The 22,057-nt window shown below is 45.6% G+C and overlaps 1 protein-coding gene across 3 annotated transcripts in view; it reads right to left on the reverse strand.

Annotated features, from left to right (window-relative positions):
* The window catches only part of LOC139544184 (fibrinogen C domain-containing protein 1-like), a 340,468-nt gene that overhangs the window by 127,807 nt on the left and 190,604 nt on the right, over nucleotides 1–22,057 (reverse strand). The window lies entirely within an intron of this gene.

Consider the following 22,057-nt stretch of genomic DNA (forward strand, 5'->3'; position numbering starts at 1 on the left):
CCTTGACATATTCCACATTTTGTTATGTTACAGCCTGAATTCAAAATAGATTAATTTGATTATTTTTCTCACCCATCTACACACAATACTCTATCATGACAAAGTTAAAACATGTTTTTTTCCCGCAAATGTATTGAAAATGAAATACAGATTCGATTTAAGAATTCACACCCCTGAGTCATGTTAGAATCACCTTTGACAGCGATTACAGCTGTGAGTCTTTCTGGATAAGTCCCTAAGAGCTGTGCACACCTGGATTGTACAATATTTGCACATTATTCCTTTTTAAATCCTATAAACTCTGTCAATTTGGTTGTTGATCATTGCTAGACAGCCATTTTCAAGTCTTGCCATAGATTTTCAGGAACATTCAATGTCGTCTTGGCAAGCAACTCCAGTGTATATTTGGCCTTGTTTAGGGTTACTGTCCTGCTGAAAGGTGAATTTGTCTGCCAGTGTCTGTTGGAACGCAGACTGAACCAGGTTCTCCTCTATTCTGTTTATTTTTATCCTAAAAAACTCTCTAGTCCTTTCCGATGACAAGCATACCTATAACATGATACAGCCACCACAATGCTTGAAAATATAAAGAGTGGTACTCAGTGATGTGTTGCGTTGGATTGGCCCCAAACATAGAGAGAGAGAGGAAGAGAGAGTAAAAACGTGGGAGAGAGAGAGAATGAGACAAATACGCAACTGAGTTTTTTGTTGCCAGTTAATAACCCTAATGTCATTCATTATAACTCGCTGAAATGAAGAGAAGTCTGCTGGTTTTATAAAGTGGGAGAAGTCTGCTGGTTTTATAAAGTGAAAGAAGTCAGCTGGTTTTATAAAGTGAGAGAAGTCAGCTGGTTTTATAAAGTGAGAGAAGTCAGCTGGTTTTATAAAGTGAGAGAGAAGTCAGCTGGTTTTATAAAGTGAGAGAAGTCAGCTGGTTTTATAAAGTGAGAGAAGTCTGCTGGTTTTATAAAGTGAGATAAGTCTGCTGGTTTTATAAAGTGAGAGAAGTCAGCTGGTTTTATAAAGTGAAAGAAGTCTGCTGGTTTTATAAAGTGAGAGAAGTCAGCTGGTTTTATAAAGTGAGAGAAGTCTGCTGGTTTTATAAAGTGAGAGAAGTCTGCTGGTTTTATAAAGTGAAAGAAGTCTGCTGGTTTTATAAAGTGAGAGAAGTCAGCTGGTTTTATAAAGTGAGAGAAGTCAGCTGGTTTTATAAAGTGAGAGAAGTCTGCTGGTTTTATAAAGTGAGAGAAGTCAGCTGGTTTTATAAAGTGAGAGAAGTCAGCTGGTTTTATAAAGTGAGAGAGAAGTCAGCTGGTTTTATAAAGTGAGAGAGAAGTCAGCTGGTTTTATAAAGTGAGAGAAGTCTGCTGGTTTTATAAAGTGAGAGAAGTCTGCTGGTTTTATAAAGTGAGAGAGAAGTCAGCTGGTTTTATAAAGTGAGAGAAGTCAGCTGGTTTTATAAAGTGAGAGAAGTCTGCTGGTTTTATAAAGTGAGAGAAGTCTGCTGGTTTTATAAAGTGAGAGAAGTCAGCTGGTTTTATAAAGTGAGAGAAGTCAGCTGGTTTTATAAAGTGAGAGAAGTCAGCTGGTTTTATAAAGTGAGAGAAGTCTGCTGGTTTTATAAAGTGAGAGAGAAGTCAGCTGGTTTTATAAAGTGAGAGAAGTCAGCTGGTTTTATAAAGTGAGAGAAGTCTGCTGGTTTTATAAAGTGAGAGAAGTCTGCTGGTTTTATAAAGTGAGAGAAGTCAGCTGGTTTTATAAAGTGAGAGAAGTCAGCTGGTTTTATAAAGTGAGAGAAGTCAGCTGGTTTTATAAAGTGAGAGAAGTCTGCTGGTTTTATAAAGTGAGAGAAGTCAGCTGGTTTTATAAAGTGAGAGAAGTCAGCTGGTTTTATAAAGTGAGAGAAGTCAGCTGGTTTTATAAAGTGAGAGAAGTCAGCTGGTTTTATAAAGTGAGAGAAGTCAGCTGGTTTTATAAAGTGAGAGAAGTCAACTGGTTTTATAAAGTGAGAGAAGTCGGCTGGTTTTATAAAGTGCAGCGAGTTAAAATCCATCCATTCAGTTTTGAAAAGTAATTGGAAAAAACGAGGTACGATGTGGCTCGCTGATTGAAAAAACGAGTACGAGGTGGCTCGCTGATTGAGATGAGGTCACTGATGTAGGTGGGGCTCAATCCATTCAAGGCTTTAAATACAAGCATGAGGAGCCAGTGGAGTTGGGCCGGTAGCCAGTGGAGTTGGGTAGCCAGTGGAGTTGGGCCGGTAGCCAGTGGAGTTGGGTAGCCAGTGGAGTTGGGCCGGTAGCCAGTGGAGTTGGGTAGCCAGTGGAGTTGGGCCGGTAGCCAGTGGAGTTGGGCCGGTAGCCAGTGGAGTTGGGCCGGTAGCTAGTGGAGTTGGGTAGCCAGTGGAGTTGGGCCGGTAGCCAGTGGAGTTGGGCCGGTAGCCAGTGGAGTTGGGCCGGTAGCTAGTGGAGTTGGGTAGCCAGTGGAGTTGGGCCAACATTGGGGTGATGTGGTCAGACCTGTTGGTCCCGGTCAGGACCCTGGCAGGTATATACTCTTGTTTGGCCCAGTATGGCTTGCCTATCGGCAAAGGGGAGAGAGGGACAGAAAGGGAAAGAGAAGAATACCAGCTTTCTCTTTTAACATAGCCCAGTATGGAACATAGAGAGGGAGGTCAGATAAGAGGGGTTATGTACTAAAAGATGATATACCATAACCATGGACTATCAATGTATGCTTGTTTTCCAATATTTTGTCATTGCTTCTGCCGAAGTAAAACCATGTGTCACTTCAGATATACAGTAGACTGGTCTGACTCTGGAGCCGTCATGTCACAACAGAAAGCCTTTCTGATGAATCATTGTGCATGGAGACATTCCCACCGTCACGCAACATATCAAATAATCATTAAGCCAGCTCTAAATGGCACACTGCTGTGCTTCAGGAGGGCTGTGAGATGTCCTAGGATATGAAAACTGACAACCCTTTCCCCGTGGTTGGATCTATTGGCACCTGTCTCAAGAAACTGAAAGATACTGACAGTCACTTCCAGGCCGGGCTGGCATTCTGATTCCACAACAAAGCATTGTTGGAACCCACTTTCATACAATGCAACCGAAAACCTCAACAATAACGACATCTTTGAGAACAAACAATGTACAGAAGGCACATTAGATGCACTTTCCATTCTATTATTTAGGGTATACGTGCCAAACTACAAGGAAGCAAGACTGCTTACTAACAATGCAGGGGGAAATGATGTTTTTATGCAGGGAAAATGTCAGATACAGCATCAGAGGAAATAGATAAAGGAGCCAAACTAACAGTGGATGGATGGATAGAGATGGACAGCTGTGCAGCTGATACAGGCAGGAATAATGGCCTTATTTCTTCATGGTAACAGCAGGAAAATAGACAGTTAAAGAGAGTTTTATGCAGAGTGTTTCCCCTGGACCCCTCAAAGCTGTGACCTTCCTACTAGCTATGTACAGAGTCCATATAATCACACTACCACAGTTAAAAGAGCAGCACTGTGTGTGTGTGTGTGTGTGTGTGTGTGTGTGTGTGTGTGTGTGTGTGTGTGTGTGTGTGTGTGTGTGTGTGTGTGTGTGTGTGTGTGTGTGTGTGTGTGTGTGTGTGTGAGGGTGTGGGAGAGAGAGAGAGAGAGAGAGAGAGAGAGAGAGAGAGAGAGAGAGAGAGAGAGAGAGAGAGAGAGAGAGAGAGAGCCGAGAGAGAGAAAGATAGAGAGATAGCCGAGAGAGAGAGAGAGAGACATAGGAGAGAGAGACATACGAGAGAGAAAGAGAGCGAGAGAGAGAGAGAGAGAGAGAGAGAAAAAGAGAGCTGAGAGAGCACTAAGACTCATCAGTATTGGCATATTGCCTGTCAGAGCTGAAGAACATTCCATAGTACGTAAGCACACAAGTAAGAAATCCTCAAATAATCTCCACATTCTTCCATCTGCACATGTATAGACAGGGTGCATCTCCTAACTCTCTGTACGTCAACCTCTCTCCCTTCGTGGCTTTGTGCTTTCTGAGTAATGCCTCCTTCCATCTATGAACACACTTCTCCCTATCCACCTCTCCCACAATGTATTTCCTCGTCTTTTTACACCTCCCTCCTACTGCCCTTTCTCCCTTCCTCTCTCTCTATTTACACCTCCCTCCTACTGCCCTTTCTCCCTTCCTCTCTCTCTATTTACACCTCCCTCCTACTGCCCTTTCTCCCTTCCTCTCTCTCTATTTACACCTCCCTCCTACTGCCCTTTCTCCCTTCCTCTCTCTCTATTTACACCTCCCTCCTACTGCCCTTTCTCCCTTCCTCTCTCTCTATTTACACCTCCCTCCTACTGCCCTTTCTCCCTTCCTCTCTCTCTATTTACACCTCCCTCCTACTGCCCTTTCTCCCTTCCTCTCTCTCTATTTACACCTCCCTCCTACTGCCCTTTCTCCCTTCCTCTCTCTCTATTTACACCTCCCTCCTACTGCCCTTTCTCCCTTCCTCTCTCTCTATTTACACCTCCCTCCTACTGCCCTTTCTCCCTTCCTCTCTCTCTATTTACACCTCCCTCCTACTGCCCTTTCTCCCTTCCTCTCTCTCTATTTACACCTCCCTCCTACTGCCCTTTCTCCCTTCCTCTCTCTCTATTTACACCTCCCTCCTACTGCCCTTTCTCCCTTCCTCTCTCTCTATTTACACATCCCTCCTACTGCCCTTTCTCCCTTCCTCTCTCTCTATTTCCCTTCCCTCAGATTGTGCTTTTCCCAATTTTTCTCCATCTCTCACTCTCTCTCTTCCCATCCAACTTTGTCCCTCAATCACCCTCTCTCATTCTCACTCTCACCCTCCATTTCTCTCTCATCCCCCCGCCTCTCCTTCTCAATTCAATTCAAGGGCTTTATTGGCATGGGAAACATGTGTTAACATTGCCAAAGCAAGTGAGGTAGATAATATACAAAAGTGAAATAAACAATAACAATTAACAGTAAACATTACACATACAGACATTTCAAAAGAATAAAGACATTACAAATGCCATATTATGTATATATACAGTGTGGTAACAATGTACAAATGGTTAAAGTACACAAGGGAAAATAAATAAGCATAAATATGGGTTCAAATCAAATCAAATGTTACTTGTCACATACACATGGTTAGCAGATGTTAATGCGAGTGTAGCGAAATGCTTGTATTTACAATGGTGTTTGTTCTTCACTGGTTGCCCTTTTCTTGTGGCAACAGGTCACAAATCTTGCTGCTGTGATGGAATTTCACCCAGTAGATATGGGAGTTTATCAAAATTGGGTTTGTTTTCGAATTCTTTGTGGATCTGTGTAATCTGAGGGAAATATGTGTCTCTAATATGGTCATACATTGGGCAGGAGGTTAGGAAGTGCAGCTCAGTTTCCACCTCATTTTGCAGTGTGCACATAGCCTGTCTTCTCTTGAGAGCCATGTCTGCCTACGGCGCCCTTTCTCAATAGCAAGGATATGCTCACTGAGTCTGTACATAGTCAAAGCTTTCCTTAAGTTTGGGTCATCACAGTGGTCAGGTATTCTGCCACTGTGTACTCTCTGTTTAGGGCCAAATAGCATTCTAGTTTGCTCTGTTTTTTTGTTAATTCTTTCCAATGTGTCAAGGATTATCTTTTTGTTTTCTCATGATTTGCTTGGGTCTAATTGTGTTGCTGTCCTGGGGCTCTGTGGGGTGTGTTTGTGAACAGAGCCCCAGGACCAGCTTGCTTAGGGGACTCTTCTCCACGTTCATCTCTCTGTAGGTGATGGCTTTGTTATGGAAGGATTGGGAATCGCTTCCTTTTAGGTGGTTGTAGAATTTAACGGCTCTTTTCTGGATTTTGTAAATTAGTGGGTATCGGCCTAATTCTGCTCTGCATGCATTATTTGGTGTTCTACGTTGTACGTGAAGGATATTTTTGCAGAATTTGGTGTTTGTCCCATTTTGTCAAATCTTGGTTGGTGAGCGGACTCCAGACCTCACAACCATAAAGGGCAATGGGTTCTATGACTGATTCAAGTATTTTTAGCCAGATCCTAATTGGTATGTTTAATTTTATGTTCCTTTTGATGGCATAGAAGGCCCTTCTTGCCTTTTCTCTCAGATCGTTCACAGCTTTGTGCAAGTTACCTGTGGCGCTGATGTTTAGGCCAAGGTATGTATAGTTTTTTGTGTGCTCTAGGACAACGGTGTCTAGATGGAATTTAGACTGGCAGAATCTGTGCAGAATATCTAGGTGCTGCTGTAGGCCCTCCTTGGTTGGTGACAGAAGCACCAAATCATCAGCAAACAGTAGACATTCGACTACAGATTCTAGTAGGGTGAGGCCGGGTGCTGCAGACTTTTCTAGTGCCCGCGCCAAATTCGTTGATATATTGTATACATTGGGGAGAAGAAGTATTTGATACACTGCCGATTTTGCAGGTTTTCCTACTTACAAAGCATGTAGAGGTCTGTAATTTTTATGATAGGTACACTTCAACTGTGAGAGACGGAATCAAATTTGTCTCCACTTTTGTGGATAGGGGTGATCAGTCCTTGGTTCCAAATATTGGGGAAGATGCCAGTGCTAAGGATGATGTTAAAGAGTTTTAGTATAGCCAATTGGAATTTATTGTCTGTATATTTGATCATTTCATTGAGGATACCATCAACACCACATGCCTTTTTGGGTTGGAGGGTTTGTATTTTGTCCTGTAGCGCAGTCAAGGTAATTGGAGAATCCAGTGGGTTCTGGTCGTCTTTAATAGTTGATTCTAAGATTTGTATTTGATCATGTATATGTTTTTGCTCTTTGTTCTTTGTTCTAGAGTCTCTCTCCTCTCCCCCTTCACTCCTTCACTCCATTTCTCCCACTATCCTTGCTTCCCTCCCCCTCTCCTGCATGGTGGAGGGGTTGGAGGGTTGACATTGACATGCAGAGCTACTGATGAATCCCTGCAACCCTTCCCTGCTGATGAGCCACAGAGATATCGCCTATCATTCTATCTATCTCTCCATTAAACACCAGGAGAATAAAACTCCTTCAACACCATCGAGACCCTGTTCTGTCCTCTCTTCCACCTTCCCTCCCTCCTCTCACTGTAATTGGTGCATGCCTCTGACCTCTAACCCCACTGCTGTCAGAAGCAGAGATGACCTGAGGGCAGATGATGCCAGACATGATTGGGGCATAATTCATCTTCTTCTACGGCAGAGATGCTGCTGCCTGGGTTGAGGTGCTTTGTGATGACACTGAGGTTCAGGTGGATGCAGGTTAGAGGGGTCAGGGGATAGGTGGAGGAAGGGAGAGAGATGAGGAGGGGTGAGAGGAGCGAGGGGGGGGACTGGGAGAGAGAGGGGAGGGGTGAGATGAGTGAGGGGGGCAAGGAGAGAGATGAGGAGGGGTGAGAGGAGCGAGGGGGGGACTGGGAGAGAGAGGGGAGGGGTGAGATGAGTGAGGGGGGCAAGGACAGAGATGAGGAGGGGTGAGAGGAGCGAGGGGGGGACTGGGAGAGAGAGTGGAGGGGTGAGAGGAGCGAGGGGGGGACTGGGAGAGAGAGGGGAGGGGTGAGATGAGTGAGGGGGCAAGGAGAGAGATGAGGAGGGGTGGGAGGAGCGAGGTGGGGCACAGGGAAAGAGATGAGGAGGGGTGAGAGGAGCGAGGGGGGGACAGGGAGACTGGCAGATGGTGAGAGTCTTCAGAGGTGCTTTGTGATGACACAGGGCTGAATAGGGTGGGGACCTAGCATGGGCCAGGGGGCAGAGGATAAGGAGGTTGAATGAAGATGAGAGGAGGGGAAGAGGGGGAGAGTAGTGAAGAGTACCGAGGGAAGAGTTCTGGTTGATTGCTGATTGTGTAGGAAGGCCCCAACCTACCCCCTCCTGCTCCAGCCATGTAAAACGAGTGTGCGTGACCAAAAAAGGTCAAAAACAGAAAGAGTACAATAGCCTCCCAGGATTCAGTGTTCTTTTATTTTTCTGCTCTCTTTGGACAGATGCAACCCTCTCTAGATCTCTGCTGCGTGAGCAGAATACAGATACAGTATGACTCACAGTGTGGTAAGAGCATGCAATGAAGGATGTGTGTGTGTGTGTGTTATATGTGAGTGTAAGATTTCATTTGAGTGTATTCGGTGCATTTGAATGAGCTGGGAGAGTCTTGATTGAATGCTTGCACGTTATTGTGTTGCTATGTAAACAAGAGGTGGAAGAAAATATAATTTGTCTCTCTGATGAACACTCGGAGCAATCCATTATAAACTTGGGTTAGGGCTGGGCGAAATATCAAATGAATTTGATCAAATCAAATCAAAACACATTTTATTAGTCACATGCGCCAAATACAACAGACCTTACAGTGAAATGCTTACTTACAGGCTCTAACCAACAATGCAGTTTCAAAAAAGTTATGACAAGAATAAGGAAAAAGCAGGAGTAAAATAACAATAGCGAGACAATATACAGGGGGTACCGATACAGAGTCAATGTCTGGGTACACCGGTTAGTTGAGGTAGTATGCACAGTACATGTAGGTAGAGTTATTAAAGTGACTATGTATAGATGACAACAGGGAGTAGCAGTGGTGTAAAGAGGGGGTGAGGGCACTGCAGATAGTCTGGATAGCCATTTGACAAGATGTTCAGGAGTCTTATGGCTTGGGGGTAGAAACTGTTTAGAAGCCTCTTGGACCTAGACTTGGCGTTCCGGTACCGCTTGCCATGCGGTAGCAGAGAGAACAGTCTATGACTAGGGTGGCTGGAGTCTTTGACAATTTTTAGGGCTTTCCTCTGACACTTCACCCCAGTGATGTACTGGTGATGTACTGGGCCGCACGCACTACCCTCTGTAGTGCCTTACAGTCGGAGCCCGAGAAGTTGCCATACCAGGCAGTGATGCAACCAGTCAGGATGCTCTTGATGGTGCAGCTGTGGAACCTTTTAAGGATCCGAGGACCCATGCCAAAAAAAATTCAGTCTCCTGAGGGGGAATAGGTTTGGTCGTGCCCTCTTCACGACAGTCTTGGTGTGCTTGGACAATGTTAGTTTGTTGGTGATGTGGACACCAAAGAACTTGTAGCTCTCAAACTGCTCCACTGCAGTCCCGTCGATGAGAATGGGGGCGGGCTCGGTCCTCTTTTTCCAATAGTCCACAATCATCTCCTTTGTCTTGATCACGTTGAGGGAGAGGTTGTTGTCCTGGCACCACATGCCCCAGGTCTCTCCTCCCTAAAGGCTGTCTCGTCGTTGTCGGTGATCAGGCGTACCACTGTTGTGTGATTATTTCGAATGTACGTTTTTTGTGCACTTGAGGTTTGAGGTTTGGTCGAGCAGAGTTTGGACACACCTACTCATTCAAGGGATTTTCTTTATTTTTACTGTTTTCTACATTGTAGAATAATAGTGAAGACATCAAAAATATGAACAAAATACATATGGAATCATGTAGTAAACTATTTTTCTTTTAACAAATCAAAATATATTTTAGATTTTAGATTCTTCAAAGTAGCCACCCTATGCCTTGATGACAGCTTTGCACACTCTTGGCAGTCTTGAAGGAGTTCCAACATATGCTGAGCACTTGTTAGCTGCTTTTCCTTCACTCTGCGGTCCAACTCATACCAAACCATCTCAATTGGGTTGAGGTCAGGTGATTGTGGAGGCCAGGTCATCTGATGCAGCACCATATCACTCTCCTTCTTGGTCAAATAGCCCTTACACAGCCTGGAGGGGTGTTGGGCTATTGTCCTGATGAAAAACAATTGATAGTCTCACTAAGCGCAAACCAGATGGGACGGCGTATCACTGGTTATATCACGACTTCTGCCGAAGTCGTTGCCTCTCCTTGTTCGGGCGGTGTTCGGCGGTCGACGTCACCGGTCTTCTAGCCATCATTGATCCATTTTTTATTTTCCATTGGTTTTGTCTTGTCTTCTCACACACCTGTTTTCAATCCCATCCATTACATGTTGTGTATTTAACCCTCTGTTTCCCCTCATGTCTTTGTCAGAGATTGTTTATTGTCAGTGTTGTTTTTATGTGTATAGGTGCGCGACGGGTCTTCGTACCCATATTTGTTTATGTTATTTTCTTATAAGTGTTATGGAGCATGTTACTGGGACATTCATTAAAAGACTCCATTTTACACTCCGTTTGACTCTCCTGCGCCTGACTTCACTGCCACCTATACAAACGACTCTGACAGGTTAAGTGTGCCTTGAAATATATTTTACATTTGAGATTCTTCAAAGTAGCCACCCTTTGCTTTGATGACAGCTTTACAGACTCTTGGCATTCTCTCAACCAGATTCACGAGGTAGTCACCTGGAATGCATTTCAATTAACAGGTGTGCCTTGTTAAAAGGGAATTTGTGGAATTTCTTTCCTGAATGCGTTTGAGCCAATCAGTTGTGTTGTGACAAGATAGGGGTGGTATACAAAATATAGCCCTATTTGGTAAAAGACCAAGTCCATATTATGGCAAGAACAGCTCAAATAATCAAAGAGAAACGACAGTCCATCATTACTTTAAGACATGAAGGTCAGTCAAACTGGAAAATGTCAAGAACTTTGAAAGTTTCTTCAAGTGCAGTTGCAAAAACCATCAAGCGCTTTGATGAAACTGGTTCTCATGAGGACAGCCACAGGAAAGGAAGACCCAGAGTTACCTTTGCTGCAGAGGATACATTTATTGGAGTTACCAGCCTCAGATTGCAGTCCAAATAAATGCTTCACAGAGTTCAAGTAACAAACACATCTCAACATCAACTGTTCAGAGGAGACTGAGTGAATCAGGCCTTTGTGGTCGAATTGCTGCCAAGAAAAGACTTGCTTGGGCAAGTCTACTAAAGGACACCAATAAGAAGAAAAGACTTGCTTGGGCAAAGAAACATGAGCAATGGACATTAGACCTGTGGAAACCTGTCCTTTGGTCTGATGAGTCCAAATTTGAGATTTTTGGTTCCAACCGCCGTGTCTTTGTGAGATGCAGAGTAGGTGAATGGATGAGCTCTGCATGTGTGATTCCCACCATGAAGCATGTAGGAGGTGTGATGGTGGGGGGGGGCTTTGCTGGTGACACTATAGCTGATTTATTTAGAATTCAAGGCACACTTAACCAGCATGGCTACCACAGCATTCTGCAGCGATATGCCATCTCATCTGGTTTGCGTTTAGTGGGACTATCATTTGTTTTTCAACAGGACAATGACCCAACACACCTACAGGCTGTGTAAGGGCTATTTGACCAGGAAGGAGAGTAACAGAGTGCTGCATTAGATGATCTGGCCTCCACAATCACCCGACCTCAACACAATTGAGATGGTTTAATATGAGTGGACCGCAGAGTGAAGGAAAATCAGCCAACAAGTGCTCAGTATATGTGGGAACTCCTTCAAGACTGTTGGAAAAGCTGGTGAAGCTGGTTGAGAAGCTGGTTGAGAGAATCATGAAGCTGGTTGAGAGAATGCCAAGAGTGTGCAAAGCTGTCATCAAGGCAAAGGGTGGCTACTTTGAAGAATCTAAAATACTAAAATAAGTAGTGCTGTGGAGCCCCTGCTATGCCAGAAGTGGGGTAAACTCTCTGCTGAGAGACTAGGAGACTGATCCTACAGGAGTTAATAGGCTGAGTTTCTGGGGGCATTTTGTTATTGATCTAAGAGGTGTGGGTGGAACCCTCCCTCCCACACAGACAGACAGACAGACACTGGAAAGAATTTACAAAACAACTGAACTAGAAAGCTATTTGGCTCTAAACAGAGAGTACACAGTGGCAGAATACCTGACCACTGTGACTACTGTCACTGACCCAACAATAAGAAAAGCTTTGACTATGTACAGACTCAGTGAGCATAGCCTTGCTATTGAGAAAGGCACACTGCCCACAAAATGAGGTGGAAACTGAGCTGCACTTCCTAATCTCCTGCCCAATGTATGACCATATTAGAGACACATATTTCCCTCAGATTACATAGAGCCACAAAGAATTTGAAAACAAACCCAATTTTGATAAACTCCCATATCTACTGGGTGAAATTCCACAGTGTGACATCACAGTAGCAAGATTTGTGACCTGTTGCCACAAGAAAAGGGCAACCAGTGAAGAACAAACACCATTGTAAATACAACCCATATTTATGCTTATTTATTTTCCCTTGTGTACTTTAACCATTTGTACATTGTTACAACACTATATATATATATACACACATAATATGACATTTGTAATGTCTTTATTGTTTTGAAACTTCTGTATGTGTAATGTTTACTGTTAATTTTTATTGTTTATTTAACTTTTGTATAGAGAGAGAGAGAGAAAGAGAGAGAGAGAAAGAGAGAGAGAGAGAGAGAGAGAAAGAGAGAGAGCGAGAGTGAGAGGGAGAAAGAGAGAGAGCGAGAGTGAGAGGGAGATGGGGCGGTGGAAAAGAAAGTAGAGACAGAGAGAGAGAGTTTCATATTGAGCAGCAGCAGCTGAAAGAAAATTGCTCCTACCAAATAATGAAATTGACATGGTTTTTATAGTGAAGTACATTCGAAAAAACAACATAAACTGCAAGACTGAATGGGAGACAAAATATGCAACAGAAGAAGATAGACTTGGGAAAAAGTATTTGTTTTGTGCAGTTAGCTTAGCTAGCTGGATTGCTTACCAGCTGCTAAGCCGTTGCTAGGGACTCTCCTAAAATATGCTAGCTAGCTAACAAAAAAAATAGCTAGTTAACAACACAATATAAAAGACAAAAGAAGTACAAAAAAACAAAGAACATCAAAGGAAAACAGTTCTCTCAAGGCACTAGAGACAATAACACAAGAAACAATGCTGTTTTGGAAAGGTAGGCTTCTATTGCTACATTGGAGCCAACATCACCAGTGTTGCTATGGAAATTGTTTACCCAGCAGACATCCAAACGGAGAAAGCTTATAAAAACATTTCCAGGTACATTGACACCCTCAACCAGAAGCTAGTCATTATGTCCTCTGCATCTAGAGAACATGTCCACCAGCTTGGTACAACACAGGCAGAACCTGAAACCAGCATAACCAGCATGGACTCCACCACACAGCCTGATGACACTGCACCAGCCTACCAGTCTGCTCCAGCCCAGGTCAACCTACCAGCCTCCCAGTCTGCTCCAGCACATTCTGCTCCAGCCCAGGTCAGCCTCTCAGCCTCCAAGTCTGCTCCAGCCCAGGTCAGCCTACCAGCCTCTCAGTCTGCTCCATCCAGACAACCACCCACAACTGCAATCCTTATCGATTCAAATGGGAAGTTCTTGGTCCAGGAAATATGATTCCCTAGACACCAGGTGTATAAGTGCTGGTGTCCTACAACTGACAGTGTAATACATCTACTCAGTCAGACCAGGATTGACACCCCTGACAACATCATCATCCACACTGGCACCAAAAACCTTTGTGCCAAAGGTGAAAATATATCTGAGAAGAGTGGCAGAGCGGAAACAGGCTATGTTCCCAACAACTCTCCTACAAAGAAAAGACTTCCCAGGACAGTTGACTGACAAAATAGATCACTGTGGACTGTGCCTCACTGCTCAACGTCAGCACGGCTCATCATCCCATTCTGACACGTGAACACTTATACGATAATGTACACCTTGATCAGGACAGTGTCAGAAACTTTTCTAAGGACCTAAAGGATGCAACACTTGACAGGGACCCACACACCCATCACCCCAGCAGCAGAGGCCCCCCGCTCCACTATCTGAAACAACACTACCCCCACCATCCCCAGAAGAGAAAAACCAGACACGGCTTTACAAGACCGGCCCACCACAGCACAGATTTACCAGACCAGACCCGCCAACGGACAGCACGACCAGGCCCGGCCCATCACAACACAGCTCTACTAGACCCAGTCCATCACAACACAGCTCTACTAGACCCAGCCCATCACAACACAGCTCTACTAGACCCAGCCCATCACAGCTCTACTAGACCCAGTCCATCACAACACAGATCTACTAGACCCGGCCCATCAAAACACAGCTCTACTAGACCCGGCCCATCACAACAAAGCTCTACTAGACCCAGTCCATCACAACACAGATCTACTAGACCCGGCACATCAAAACATAGCTCTACTAGACCCGGCCCATCACAACACAGCTCTACTAGACCCGGCCCATCACAACACAGCTCTACTAGACCCAGTCCATCACAACACAGATCTACTAGACCCGGCCCATCAAAACACAGCTCTACTAGACCCGGCTCATCACAACACAGCTCTACTAGACCCGGCCCATCACAACACAGCTCTACTAGACCCAGCCCATCACAACACAGCTCTACTAGACCCAGCCCAGCCCATCACAACACAGCTCTACTAGACCCAGCCCATCACAACACAGCTCTACTAGACCCAGCCCATCACAACACAGCTCTACTAGACCCAGCCCATCACAACACAACACTACTAGACCCGGCCCATCACAACACAGCTCTACTAGACCCGGCCCATCACAACACAGCTCTACTAGACCCAGCCCATCACAACACAGCTCTACTAGACCCAGCCCATCACAACACAGCTCTACTGGACCAGGCCCATCACAACACAGCTCTACTAGACCCGGCCCATCCCAACACAGCTCTACTAGACCCAGCCCATCACAACACAACACTACTAGACCCGGCCCATCACAACACAGCTCTACTAGACCCAGCCCATTACAACACAGCTCTACTAGACCCAGCCCATCACAACACAGCTCTACTGGACCAGGCCCATCACAACACAGCTCTACTAGACCCGGCTCGTCCCAACACAGCTCTACTAGACCCAGCCCATCACAACACAACACTACTAGACCCGGCCCATCACAACACAGCTCTACTAGACCCGGCCGATCACAACACAGCTCTACTAGACCCGGCCGATCACAACACAGCTCTACTAGACCAGGCCCATCACAACACAGCTCTACTAGACCCAGTCCATCACAACACAGCTCTACTAGACCCGGCCCATCACAACACAGCTCTACTAGACCCGGCCCATCACAACACAGCTCTACTAGACCCGGCCCATCACAACACAGCTCTACTAGACCCGGCCCATCACAACACAGCTCTACTAGACCCGGCCCATCACAACACAGCTCTACTAGACCAGGCCCATCACAACACAGCTCTACTAGACCCGGCCCATCACAACACAGCTCTACTAGACCTGGCCCATCACAACACAGCTCTACTAGACCCGGCCCATCAAAACACAGCTCTACTAGACCCGGCCCTACAAAACACAGCTCTACTAGACCAGGCCCATCACAACACAGCTCTACTAGACCCGGCCCATCACAACACAGCTCTACTAGACCCGGCCCATCACAACACAGCTCTACTAGACCCGGCCCATCACAACACAACACTACTAGACCCGGCCCATCACAACACAGCTCTACTAGACCAGGCCCATCACAACACAGCTCTACTAGACCAGGCCCATCACAACACAGCTCTACTAGACCCGGCCCATCACAACACAGCTCTACTAGACCCAGCCCATCACAACACAGCTCTACTAGACCCGGCCCATCACAACAGAGCTCTACTAGACCCGGCCCATCACAACACAGCTCTACTAGACCCAGCCCATCACAACACAGCTCTACTAGACCCGGCCCATCACAACACAGCTCTACTAGACCCGGCCCATCACAACACAGCTCTACTAGACCCAGCCCATCACAACACAGCTCTACTAGACCAGGCCCATCACAACACAGCTCTACTAGACCCGGCCCATCCCAACACAGCTCTACTAGACCCAGCCCATCACAACACAACACTACTAGACCCGGCCCATCACAACACAGCTCTACTAGACCCGGCCGATCACAACACAGCTCTACTAGACCCGGCCGATCACAACACAGCTCTACTAGACCAGGCCCATCACAACACAGCTCTACTAGACCCAGTCCATCACAACACAGCTCTACTAGACCCGGCCCATCACAACACAGCTCTACTAGACCCGGCCCATCACAACACAGCTCTACTAGACCCGGCCCATCACAACACAGCTCTACTAGACCCGGCCCATCACAACACAGCTCTACTAGACCCGGCCCATCACAACACAGCTCTACTAGACCAGGCCCATCACAACACAGCTCTACTAGACCCGGCCCATCACAACACAGCTCTACTAGACCTGGCCCATCACAACACAGCTCTACTAGACCCGGCCCATCAAAACACAGCTCTACTAGACCCGGCCCTACAAAACACAGCTCTACTAGACCAGGCCCATCACAACACAGCTCTACTAGACCCGGCCCATCACAACACAGCTCTACTAGACCCGGCCCATCACAACACAGCTCTACTAGACCCGGCCCATCACAACACAACACTACTAGACCCGGCCCATCACAACACAGCTCTACTAGACCAGGCCCATCACAACACAGCTCTACTAGACCAGGCCCATCACAACACAGCTCTACTAGACCCGGCCCATCACAACACAGCTCTACTAGACCCAGCCCATCACAACACAGCTCTACTAGACCCGGCCCATCACAACACAGCTCTACTAGACCCGGCCCATCACAACACAGCTCTACTAGACCCAGCCCATCACAACACAGCTCTACTAGACCCGGCCCATCACAACACAGCTCTACTAGACCCGGCCCATCACAACACAGCTCTACTAGACCCAGCCCATCACAACACAGCTCTACTAGACCAAGCCCATCACAACACAGCTCTACTGGACCAGGCCCATCACAACACAACTCTACTAGACCCGGCCCATCACAACACAGCTCTACTAGACCCAGCCCATCACAACACAACACTACTAGACCCGGCCCATCACAACACAGCTCTACTAGACCCGGCCCATCACAACACAGCTCTATTAGACCCAGCCCATCACAACACAGCTCTACTAGACCCAGCCCATCACAACACAGCTCTACTGGACCAGGCCCATCACAACACAGCTCTACTAGACCCGGCCCATCACAACACAGCTCTACTAGACCCAGCCCATCACAACACAACACTACTAGACCCGGCCAATCACAACACAGCTCTACTAGACCCGGCCGATCACAACACAGCTCTACTAGACCCGGCCGATCACAACACAGCTCTACTAGACCAGGCCCATCACAACACAGCTCTACTAGACCCAGTCCATCAAAACACAGCTCTACTAGACCCGGCCCATCACAACACAGCTCTACTGGACCCGGCCCATCACAACACAGCTCTACTAGACCCAGCCCATCACAACACAGCTCTACTAGACCCGGCCAATCACAACACAGCACGACCAGGCCCGGCCCGGCCCATCACAACACAGCTCTACTAGACCCAGCCCATCACAACACAGCTCTACTAGACCCGGCCCATCACAACACAGCTCTACAGGACCCGGCCCATCACAACACAGCTCTACAGGACCCGGCCCATCACAACACAGCTCTACTAGACCCAGCCCATCACAACACAGCTCTACTAGACCCGGCCCATCACAACACAGCTCTACTAGACCCGGCCCATCACAACACAGCTCTACTAGACCAGGCCCATCACAACACAGCTCTACTAGACCCGGCCCATCACATCACAACAAAGCACTGACCACTACTCTAGGGTCAGGCAGAACACTGTCTTTCAGAAAAGTGGACCACATGATGCAGTCCACACAATGTATCATTCAGATCATCAGCCTACATATGCTGAGGTAACCTCAGAACTATCAGACATTGGAGAAGTGTGCCAACTACTGCATTTAATATGCAGACTACTGAACGAGACAGACCCTTTAATTCACTCACTCATAGTCACTCACTCACTCACTCACTATACTCTTCACATTTTGGTTCTAAAACAACAAATCCGTAATTTCTAAAAAAACATCAAGGGACAGGACATCATAATCCTACTGGAAACATGGAGTCATTGAGACATTCAGACATTCCTGTCCCTCAGGCTATCGGGAAAGTTTACCACCATCAATCAAACATAAAAATGTTAAACGGGGCCGGGACATTTGGCATAAGCAGGATTTAGCACTGAATGAAATGAAAAAAGGAACTAACCACATTTGGCTAAAACTGAACAAAGGTACAATCTATAGTGACAATGATGTATGCATATGTGCAGCTTATGCTCCTCCTTCAGATTCATCATATTATAATGATCTGTTTTTTGACAATTTCCATACAGAAATCATTCAATTTCAGGCAGAGGGTAAAGTGCTTCTTTGTGGAGATTTCAATGCGAGAACAGGTTCTGAGCCTGACTACACTGATGAGAGAGGTAACCATCACATATTTGGACACCCCTCCTTGGATTGCTCGAGTCCTCGTCACTTCCATTTGAGCGCGTTTAATCAATCTTCATTTAACACATTTACCAACGTCTTGGTTCTTTTTTTGTTATTTATTTTTCCTCGCTCTACTTTTCTCATTCAACTTTTTCACCCCAGACGCTTTATTTGTACATGGTTATACAGGACCTCCACCAGCCGAAGCTAAGTAGTAACATTAACACTATGCCATCTAATTGCAGTCACTGTACTCATAATATACAGAAAAACTATCGCCTTTTGGTTAGGATATCTGTGCTGCAAGCCCAGCTTCAGATGCAATGGTTAGGCCAGAGCAATTTAAGTGTAGGAAAGGATGAAACAGCGTCTGTGCCACCAGTAAGTACAGATAGTAGTATAAATCCCCTCGCACAGTCCACACAGCCGGACAACTTTCTCAATGCTTCTGGAAAGAAATGCTGTCGGCATTCTCAACCGGTGTCGCTCATTCAGCCGACAGAAACTTTCAACCAGTTCTCCCCATTAAGCAACGAGTCGGAGTCAGAGGCCGAGCCTTCTCTGGTCTCTCCTCCACCCGTTACGGGGTCTGAGCCACCGAAGCCTCCCACCATTAGTTCTGACAAATTGAAAACTCTAGTCATTGGCAACTCCATTACCCGCAATATTAGACTTAAAAATAATTTCCCCCTCCCAGTTAGGGGGAGTGATGAGCTCTACAGCAGTCTCACAACTCAATCGCTGGTTGAAAACTGTTTTCTGCCCCTCCCAAAAGATAGAATTTGAAGATAATTGGCCGTCTTTCTGGAACACACCCTCAAACAGGACCAAGCCTGGCCTACTGAGGAGTGATGGACTTCATCCTAGCTGGAGGGGTGCTCTCATCTTATCAATCAACAGGGCTCTAACTCCTCTAGCTCCACAATGTGATAGTGTGCAGGCCAGGCAGCAGGCTGTTATCCAGCCTGCCTGCTTAGTGGAGTCTGCCACTAGCACATTCAGTGTAGTCAGCTCTGCTATCCCCATTGAAACCGTTGTCTGTGTATGTGGTCACTGCACAACCGGGGAGGTAGAAACAGAGATGCAGTTTCTCCTTTACTGTGAGAAATATTCACAGCAATTACTACAGTTATTCAAAATGTTAACTTATTAAACCCAGAGGAAAAACAAAAAATACTAATGGGCAAAGGAGCAATGGCTCGTCTTGCAGCCAAATATGTATTTGCCTGCCATAGCCTGAGGGACACTGAATAATAACATCTGCATAGTAAACAATAACTTAGTTATTATTAGTGTTATTGTTATTACTATTATTGTTATTACTATTATTGTGATTATTGTTCCAAATATTAGTGGTATGGGTAGTAGGGGTGATGGCAATGACAGCAGTCTCATGATTGTGGTGGTAGTAGTAGTAGTAGTAGTAGTAGTAGTAATGATGATGGTAGTTGTAGTACTGATGTAATGGTGAGGATGCCAGTGTCACGACTTCCCCTGAAGTTGTTCCCTCTCCTTGTTCGGGCGGTGTTCGGCGGTCGACGTCACCGACTTTCTAGCCGCCACCGATCCATGTTTCATTTTTCTTTTTGTTTTGTCTGTTTACACAACTGGTTCTCATCTCATAATTATGTTCCTTATTTAACCCTCTGGTTTCCCTTTCTGTTTTGTGCGTGATTGTCTTTCGTGTATTCCGGTGTGTTGTATTTTGAGTCCTGTTTTGTCCTTGTTTGGAACGGGATTTTGTTACGTTTTGGATTGAGTAAATCAGTGATTGTTACTCTTACCTGTGTCCTGTGCCTGACTCCTTCGCTATCTTTTAGATAGACTCTGACAGCCAGTTAGTTATAGTTTCATTTTCCATGTCTAGCCTTTTATCCCTTCCTATATTTGCAAGCAAATGTCAGAATGTTATCCATCTCCTTAGCTATCATACTCTAATTCCACTGATTTCTAAACTTGGTCCTCCAGAAAGTGGAGAGCAACACTTTTGCAGTTCTACTATGTCATATCTTTCAAAAAAGCAGCGTTATATAGGATTACCTACACATACTAACCAGCTCATGTTATAGACAGAAGTTGGCTACATGGCAAACCAATCCGAAATCCTCTCTCAGCATGTCCAGCCCATCCATTATCTCAGCCAATCATGGCTAGTGGGAAGGTTCCTGTTTTTTCCGTGGATAAACCAACTAGGCTCGAAATTTAGCAATTGTATTCATATTTACAGATGGCTTACGTTCGTTATTAAGGCACATGAAAGTTCCAGAAGGCATTTCTGCCAAAAACAAATTTTGATCAAAAATACATGTTTTGTTACCGCGGAATTGCCCAGTAGTAGTGTGTACTGTAGTCTGCCCGTGTAGTGGTAAGACCGTTGTTCTTGTATCCACTTCCGCCTGCACTAGGTCAACCCATCTTATGCTGCGCCTCGTTAAAAATAAACTAATGACTGCAGAGGGAACACAGGAAGAATAGCAGTGTTTTCGCCCCAATCACTTGATTTTCCCCCTCTCCCTGGTTGTCCCTCGCTGCAACTAAAAATATAACCACGACGCGGATTGCTGTGTTTATGGCTTTACATGCCACTCGCCATGTGATGAGTGGGGGAAATTTGGAGCACCATAATTGAGCTGTTAGACCCCCTGAGTGGTGTAAGTACATGTGATTACAGGATGTGTGTGTGTGTGTGTGTGTGTGTGTGTGTGTGTGTGTGTGTGTGTGTGTGTGTGTGTGTGTGTGTGTGTGTGTGTGTGTGTGTGTGTGTGTGTGTGTGTGTGTGTGTGTGTGTGTGTGTGTGCATGCGCGTGTGTGCATGCGCGTGTGTGTGTGTTAGGTGGTGGCGATTATTCAAATATGAGCGATTTGCAATGGCAGGCCTGTCTGTCTTTGTCAGAACCCTGAGATTGAAGAGCTCTCCAAAAACCATAAGAAGAGCGGGCGAGGAGGATGGAGGGATGGGGAAGAGAGGGAGAGATAGAGAGAGAGCACTCTGTGCACAGCGGGGTCGAGGAAACATTGATAACCTCTTATAGCCAGCAGGCCCTCCCCTCTCCTGCTGGTCTTGTCCTTCTCTTTACCTGTCTTTAATGTGATAGGCCTGATGTGGTAGTCAACTAGTGGTCTGTAGGCTGGCAGTGCCTCTTTTTAACTTCTAATTGGTCCCAATCCCGGATCCGGGAGCACCCCCCACAGTAAAAAAGCTGACTAGCATAGCCTAGCATAGCGTCACAAGTAAATACTAGCATCTAAATATCATTAAATCACAAGTCCAAGACACCAGATGAAAGATACACATCTTGTGAATCCAGCCATCATTTCTGATTTTTAAAATGTTTTACAGGGAAGACACAATATGTAAATCTATTAGCTAACCACGATAGCAAAAGAAAATGGTTTTTTTTCCACCATTTTTTTCCTGCATAGGTAGCTATCACAATTTCGACCAAATAAAGAAATATATAGCCACTAACCAAGAAACAACTTCATCAGATGACAGTCTGATAACATATTTATTGTATAGCATATGTTTTTTTAGAAAAATGTGCATATTTCAGGTATAAATCACAGTTCTACATTGCAGCTGCAATCTGAAATAGTGCCGAAGCAGCCAGAATAATTACAGAGACCAACGTCAAATACCGAAATACTCATCATAAAACATTTCTGAAAAATACACAGCGTACAGCAAATGAAAGACCAACATCTTGTGAATCCAGCCAATATTTCAGATTTTTTAAGTGTTTT

The sequence above is a fragment of the Salvelinus alpinus genome, chromosome 18, assembly GCF_045679555.1.
Source record: "Salvelinus alpinus chromosome 18, SLU_Salpinus.1, whole genome shotgun sequence".
NCBI lineage: Eukaryota > Metazoa > Chordata > Actinopteri > Salmoniformes > Salmonidae > Salvelinus > Salvelinus alpinus.